This window comes from Chiloscyllium plagiosum, unplaced genomic scaffold, assembly GCF_037043375.1.
Source record: "Chiloscyllium plagiosum isolate Xiang-an unplaced genomic scaffold, Cpla_swu_hap1 HiC_scaffold_14, whole genome shotgun sequence".
NCBI classification, from domain to species: Eukaryota; Metazoa; Chordata; class Chondrichthyes; order Orectolobiformes; family Hemiscylliidae; genus Chiloscyllium; species Chiloscyllium plagiosum.
The window spans coordinates 1,901,303-1,909,148 of record NW_028270152.1 but is presented as its reverse complement, the minus strand read 5'-3'; the positions used below and the strand labels follow the sequence as shown (position 1 = coordinate 1,909,148).

Sequence of the window (7,846 nt, the reverse complement as noted above, 5' to 3'; positions counted from 1 at the left end):
GTGAGGGGTATTTACCCGGGTGCTGGGTATTTACCCGGTGAGGGGTATTTACCCGGGTGCTGGGTATTTACCCGGGTGAGGGGTATTTACCCGGGTGAGGGGTATTTACCCGGGGGCGGGAACCGGTTAAATTTTGGGCGGGCTGTTTTGTACCTGGGTGACGTCACGGCTGCCACTTCCTGAAAAAGCGGCGGAGGCGGAGCCGGACCGAGACCGAGAGAGTGTCCCGTGTGTAACCGGCCCAGAGTGAGCCTTCCCCCGGCTCCTGGAAGACCATCTGACCGCACCCGAGAGACTGCAACTGCTCCGACAGCGGAGTCGCGCCCAGCGCCTGGAGGTGAGCGCCTTTCCACCGACTCCAGATCGTTCCCCACCCTCTGACTCAGTGTCTCCCCTCCCTCCCTGTCTGACCCCCACACCCCCCGGCTCCCTCCCTGTCTGACCCCCACACCCCCCGGCTCCCTCCCTGTCTGACCCCCACACCCCCCGGCTCCCTCCCTGTCTGACCCCCACACCCCCCGGCTCCCTCCCTGTCTGACCCCCACACCCCCCGGCTCCCTCCCTGTCTGACCCCCACACCCCCCGGCTCCCTCCCTGTCTGACCCCCACACCCCCCGGCTCCCTCCCTGTCTGACCCCTACACTCCCCGGCTCCCTCCCTCACTGTCTTACGCCCTCCTTATCTTACACCGTCTGCGACAAAACTTAGAAAAACTCCAGCAACTTTTGCCACAGCTTCTCTAAATCTCTCCTCGTACCAGCTCAGCATTCATTTTAAATCGAAACCACCTTCTAAGTGGCCTCCCGTCCAACCGTGATGTGACTATATTTGCTTTACCAAACACTTCATAACTTTTAAGATCTTCTTGGCCTTGACCAGGAAGAGTCCCAGTTGTTCTCCGACGCAGTCTCTCCTCCTAATTATAATTCTAGTTTCTTTAACCTGCATAATGCTGTCACTGCCTTTTAATGTGCTTCCTGTAATCGAACTCCCAAAACTGTTGGTAAAACAGTATTTACTTAAAAATCTGTTAAAGTCTCCTGTTTATAAAAACTTAACTGTTACCTTTTTTAGAACTCTATCCAAAATCATTTTCACAGAGTTGTGTGCATGACCCCATACTGCAGTGCCCTTCATTCCTCTTTCTCCTCCAAAATATATAGGTCTTTGCACTTATGCATAAGATTACATCTGTCGGGTCTTTCTGTTGTGCTATTGTTCCATTTATTCATTTGTCTAACCATAGACAGAATTTCTTATAATAGCTTCACTTCCCTCTCCCACACTATTAACTCTGGTGTCCCTTGAGGGTTGATCATCAACCCCTCTTATTTCAAGCTTCACACTGGCCCTCAGTGACATTGTCTGAATTCAGTCTTTTCATTTTAAGACATTTAAATTCATGAGTTACATATTGCTAACACCAAACTCTACCTCAGCTGCAGCCCCTCTTGGCTCCAAGTCATAAATGACTGCTAGTCCTTACCCAAACTATATGAGCAGAAATTTCTTCTAGTTAAATCTTGATTGGTAAGAAGCCATTGTCTTCAGCCCTGACTACAAATCCATTCCTTTAAATTGCCAACTCTATCCCTCTCATTAGCAACTCTCTGATGCTAAACCTTGCACAACCTTTGTTGAATTTTTGACCCAAATGTTCCAAATTTGTATAAATACATGACATCACTAATGCTTCCCATATCCACCAACACTGTCCCTTTTCCTTACCTCATCTGGTCCTGAAACTCCTTTTCTTTCCCTTGTTATCTATAATTACTCAATTCAGAATTCCTCTTGGTTGCGTGCTCTCATTTTCCATAACATCTCCACATTCAAGTTCATTTAAAATTCTGATGCCACTGTCTTAACTTGTATCAAGTCTTGTTCACCTCTTACTCTTCTGCTCCTTGACCTAAATTGGTTCCTGTTCAAGCAATGTTTTCATTTTAAAATTCCAAGCCATGTCCTTCCCTCTCTTCTTTGTAATCTCTTCTAATCCCATGTCCCTCAACGATCTCTCTCTTGTTAAATCACTTTGTGTTGTGGGCATGCCTTTGGCTGCCTGGGCCCTAAGCTTTGAAGTTCCCTCCCTGAACTTTTCAGTCTCTAACTTGATTTACTCTGTTTAACCCAGAAGGTAGTGAGGGTCCTGAATGGGTGTTCAACACAGAAAAGCTCACTGCATTTACAAAGTTCTGGAATATGCTCTGAGCCCACATTGATACAAATCAAAAGTTGGAAAATAGAATTGAATTGGATAGTTGATTCTTGGCAGTTTAGACACAATGTTGCAATTTTCCCTGATTCATAAAGGTCTGTTTAAAATTTCTTAAAGCCTACCTTATTGATCAAACTTTTGATCAGCTTTCCAAGCTGAGGAACAGAATTTATGTTGTAGGTCAATGACCTCTGGTCCTATTCACATCTGTTGCAGTAACTGTAACATCCTTCCATAGCTCCAAATGCCTCTACCTTGACAGGATGGAACCTGAGAGGATATTTAGAGATGAGAACCAAGGGACACCGTTTAGAAGTAAGGAGTCCCAAATTTAAGATAAGGAGGAATTTTTCTCTTTGTGAGGATCCTTAGACTGTGGGATTCCGTTCCCTAGTGAGCACTGGCCATCGTCCATCTCAACCTGGAATACATTTAAAATTTGGATCTACAATTGGCTATAAGGTCATGTGGACAAGCAGCAAAGTGATTGTAAAGGCACACTCAAATCATCAACGATCTTACTGAATGGTGGTGGGGGCTGGAGGGGCTGAATGGCTTTCTCCAGCTACTTGTATCTCCCTGATTTTCTTTAGAGTTGAATTTTAATTCACTACATTGACATGTCTTGCTTCTTCCTAAGATTGCTATCTGTCCTGAGCTGTTTATCCTTTAATCTGAGAATATATTCTCAATAATTCAGCTAAAAGTTTCTATTCCATCAGTTTTATTAATACTAATCACCTTCCATGTCTTGATCCAAGATTTAACCCATGATGATATTCTGTTTTGATCCTTTTCTAACTGTTCATTTCATGTTCTTCACAACCATTTGGTTGAACCCATTAAGTTTTGTAGTCACTTTGGCATAGAGAGTACAATGAAGCCATTGATTCTCGGCTGTTCTCTGTAGGCCAGTGAGTTTGTTCCTTTGCTTGCTTCCTATGGTCTGTCGAATGTCCATCTGGCTTCCTTTTAAAATCATTGATCATTTCTACTTCCACTCCTGGGCAATATGTTCCAGGTTATTACCACTCGCTGTGTACGAAAGTTCTCCCTTTTCTTCCCCCGACCTTGCGTCTCTTGCTTAAAAATGTCTTTATTTTAATCATTTACATGATGTGGGCATTACTGGTTGGGCCAGCATTTATTGCCTGTCCCTAGTTGCTGTTGAGAAGGTGCTGATAAACTACCACCTTGAACCACTGCGGTCTGTGTAGGTATACTCCTAAAGCCCTTAGAGAGGGAATTCCAGGATTTTAACAGCAAGTCAAGATGAGTGGTTTGGAGGGAAACTTGCAGGTGGTGATGTTCCTATGTCTCTGTTGCCCTTGTCCTCCTTGATGGAAGTGGCCATGTTTGTTTGTAAGATGCTGTCTAAGGATTTTTGCTGAATTTCTGCAGTGTGTCTTGTAGATAGTACACACTGCAGCTACTGAGTGTCAGTTTCTAATCGACCTATTTAGGGATGTCATTATACACCTTTTGGAGCAAGTGGGATTCGAACCAGGGCCTCACAGTTCAGGGGTAGGGTCACTACCACTGCACCACAAGAGGGCCTTATTCTGCAGATATTGGCAGATTCCATGTTCTTAGTAAATACACAGACATATGTTCATTACAATATTCTAGTACTGTTGTAGAGAGAGTGCAGCAAAGGTCTACCAGACTGCTTCCTGGGCTGGCAGAGCTGACACATGAAAAGAGGTTGAATCAGTTAGAATTGTATGTTCTGGAATTCAGAAGGATGAGGTGGGGTGTGACCCTCATTGAAAGCTCAGATTCTAACAGGACTAGACAGAGTAAATGCAGAAAAGATGCTCCCAGTGGTGGGGAAGTCCAGAACCAAGGGTTCTAAATGGTTTACCCCCTATCCTCAGATGGAGGTGAGGAGAATTCCTTTACTCTGAGTGGAGTGCCTGTGGAATTCACTTCAAAAGAAAATAGTCAAGGACAAAACATTTTATGATTTTAAGAGCTGAATATAGTACTTAGGACTGAAGGGATCAAAGGATATGGAGGAAACCAAGAACAGGTTATCGATTTAGACTGTAATGAGTGTCTGAGCAGGCTCCAAGGGCTGATTGCCCTATGGCTGCTCCTCTTTTCCATGTTTCTGTGCTGTTTGCTTCTAAGCATATACCATCCTCTCTGTCATCAACCTGGTTCATTCCACATCTTATCTGTTTACAACTCTCCTCTTTACAATTTAAATGCTGTTGAAAAATTGTTTTGATTATTGTTTACTGCCATTCCATTGCCATATTTTCTTTGTCAGTTTTATTTTCCTCTTCATCTCTCTCTTATTAACCTATTGTATTTGACTTCAAGTCATTTGACATGTCATGCTTTTGCTTTATGATCTCTCTCCCTCGTCATCCAGGGAACCCTGTTTTTGGCTTCCTCATCTTTTGCCTTGCTGGATTATATTAAACTTCTAGGAGGTAAAAGGGCTTTTTCCCGAAACGTCAATTTCGCTGCTCGTTGGATGCTGCCTGAACTGCTGTGCTCTTCCAGCACCACTGATCCAGAATATATTAAACTTCTACCTGAAGAATCTCTTCCTTAAGAATAATCCATTGTTCCAATGCAGATTTTCTTGTCTGTTTCTGGTTCCATTGCATCCTGGCTGAATTCCCCCTCGTCACATTGGAATTGGGTCTCTTGTACTTTAAGTTCTACATTAAAATTTTTATTGCTGCTTTCCACCGTTCACAAGGTTGACATTAGCAGTGATCAAAGCTGAAAAATGTGTTGCTGGAAAAGCACAGCAGGTCAGGCAGCATCCAACGACGTTTCGGGCATAAGCCCTTCTTCAGGAACGAAACATCAATTCTCCTGCTCCTTGGATGCTGCCTGACCTGCTGTGCTTTTCCAGCAACACATTTTTCAGCTCTGATATACTCCAGCATCTGCAGTCCTCACTTTCTCCTCATTAGCAGTGATCACCCTCTAGGTCATTCAACAACCCAGCCTTTCTAATCAATCTGAATATACTGATTAAGGAAATCCACCTGAATACAATTCAGAAATATATTCACCAGCTCGCCCTTTTCTCTAATATTAATTACCTAATTATTAACTCTGGTTAAGTTTCCCACTGTCATTTGGGGGTCGGTTGAATATCCAAATTGTGTTGTCTTACATTTTTTTTTACACCTCTGCTCTAACCAATTGAACTGTTATTTCCCCTTCAAGAGCATGCCCCTGTCTCTTCAACGTCACATTATCTTGTTTATTCAGAACTGTCATCCTCCACTGTTTCTGAACAGTTCATACTGTTGCAAATTTAAATGTTTAATCCTTACCCTGTTTAAGATGGGTGAAAGTTGGCCTTCAATAAGGTGTTCCTTGTTTAAATATTTACTTCAATAGTGTGTGAATGTGAAGTCTTCCATGTGAGCACTCAGAAAGCACACTAAGTTTGGCAACTCATTTTAAGATCTGCTGCATACCTTACACTCCAGCTTTCAAAGGCAGTTAATGTCATTGTGTCATGTGGACCCTAATGTTTGTTTGCTTTGCCTCCCTCCCATACTATCTGTCACCTGGTTCACTTTGATATCAGGTAATGTACCTTTTTCTCACCACTAATAAAGCTCGTCATCACCCCTGTAGAGATTTCTGCTGTTACTGTTCTCCTGATCTCTCAGTCTATAATTCAGCTGTTGGGCATTCAAATTAAGTTCACTTTTACCAGAGCTCTGTACAGTTTGATTACATTCTCTTGTGACATGTGACCTATTGCTTGGTTGTAGTTTTAAGTTCCTGGTTTTGTAATTACTGCTGTCCTTTGGGTGTATTGAGTCTGAGGCAGTTTCCTAAGTCTTGTAGCTTTTTAAAAAAAATGTTCAAGTAGCTATCACTGGCTGGGCCAGCATTTACTACCTGTCCCAAGTTGCACTTGAGAAGATGGTGGTGAGCTGCTGTTTGAACTGCTGCAATCACTGGGAGGTAGGGACACTGTTGTTAGGGCGCTCTAGGATTTTGACCTAATGATGGTAAAGGAACAGCAAGCAATATATTTCCAAGTCAGGGTAGTGTGTTGCTTGGAGGGGACCTTGTAGGGTCTGGTGCCTCTCCTGCCTTGAGTTGTTTCTTGGAGGCTGGATGAGTATGTGTTACTTGTACATCATGAATGATACACTTCATCTTATCTGTGTAACATTGCATCAGCCACTGACCTTTGCAAGTGTACTTCTTATACTAGTATAGTCTGATTTGAAACAAAGACATGCTTGATGTGAGTGTCTCTGGCCTCACGAACATTTATTGCAAACTGTTATTTTCCCTGAGAAGGTGATCAGTATTGAAAAGAGAGTTTAAAAACAGACATTCAGGATGTATGCACAGAACACCAGTTGAGAAGGTTATATGGAGTCCTTGACTTTTTCATTAAAATGCAGTATATAAGCAAGGAGTTATGAAATACTGTTTAGACTTCAGTGGGACTTGTGTCTAGCCACTGCACATCAGGAAGGAGTTCTGCCCCTTGGAGAAGGTACAGGGGAATTTCACAAAAATAGTATTACAGATGAGGGTGTTTAGTTTGGTTGAGAGCTTGGAAATCTGGTTTTGCTCTCTTTAAAGCAGAGGCAGTTGAGTGGATTTAATCAAGATGTTAAAATCCTGAGAGGGTTGGTTATATAGGTGGGGAGAAACTGTTCCCAGTGGTAGGAGAGTTGGCAATTAATTTTTTAATTGGGGAGATTAATTTTTTTTTAACAGGAAGTTATGTCCGGAAAAATACTGCCATCTGGGCAGCGAAAGTAGATCGGATCAAACACAATGGAGAAATTTACAGGGGTGTGGGATTAATCGTGTACTTTCAATGAACTCTGAAAGGACTTGAAGGGGCAATTAAGAGTAATTAATTATCTAGGTGGTCTGGAGTTCCAAAGGTCCACATCTGGTAAGATGAGTGAGTTTCCTTCTCTAAAGGTCATTCATGAACCGATGTGTTTTTCCAACAAAGTAACAGTTTCGTGGTAACTTGTGTATATTTTTTTACTTCCAGATCTTTGACAAGTTGAATTCAAACCGCCCTGCTGAGGTTTGAACTTATGTTTTGTGGGTTATTATCCTGGATGCATCTTGTTTGATCAATTTGAACCAAGGACAATAATGTAAATTAATGATGGTCCCAATTTGTCAGAGTTCTTTTTCAAGGTTACTCTCCCTGCACCTGAGATGTATCAGTTACACACTTTGTCTCTGTTACTGCTCTGTCTCTGTTACATGGCAGCTGTAGATACTCTCATCTGAGTTGTACAGCTGGCTTTGGTTCCCTGTTACAGCAGGATTAGCTTGAGCAATGTCTCTTGGTAATTGTCAGTTTCAATATGAAAATTCTATAAATTAGGAAAATGTATACTGTATTATGGTATAGATTCCAGATAGTTACATGATATCATAATGTATAAAGCTGTAGCATAAAGATGCCTGCCTTGGTTCAGTCACTCTCTGTCATGGTATCAGTGCTGTGCATTCACACATTCAGCTGTATGTATTGTTATCACATACAATCAGTCAACACAGAACCCAGACTGTGCAAGTCCTGGATACTGTCACTGTGTGAGTTAGTGTTGCTAATAAAGTTTTAAGGTATGTCTCCACAAGAAGCTCACTCTC

General features: G+C 42.5%; 1 protein-coding gene across 1 annotated transcript in view; it reads left to right on the top strand.

The window, feature by feature from the left end:
- The first annotated feature begins 208 nt into the window (after positions 1-208).
- LOC122561369 (protein kinase C delta type-like) overlaps positions 209-7,846 on the top strand; it is a 112,788-nt gene continuing 105,150 nt past the window's right edge. Inside the window, exon 1 of the mRNA XM_043713126.2 lies at positions 209-337. The gene's annotated coding sequence lies outside the window, so the exon portion shown is untranslated. The remainder of the gene's footprint in view (positions 338-7,846) is intronic.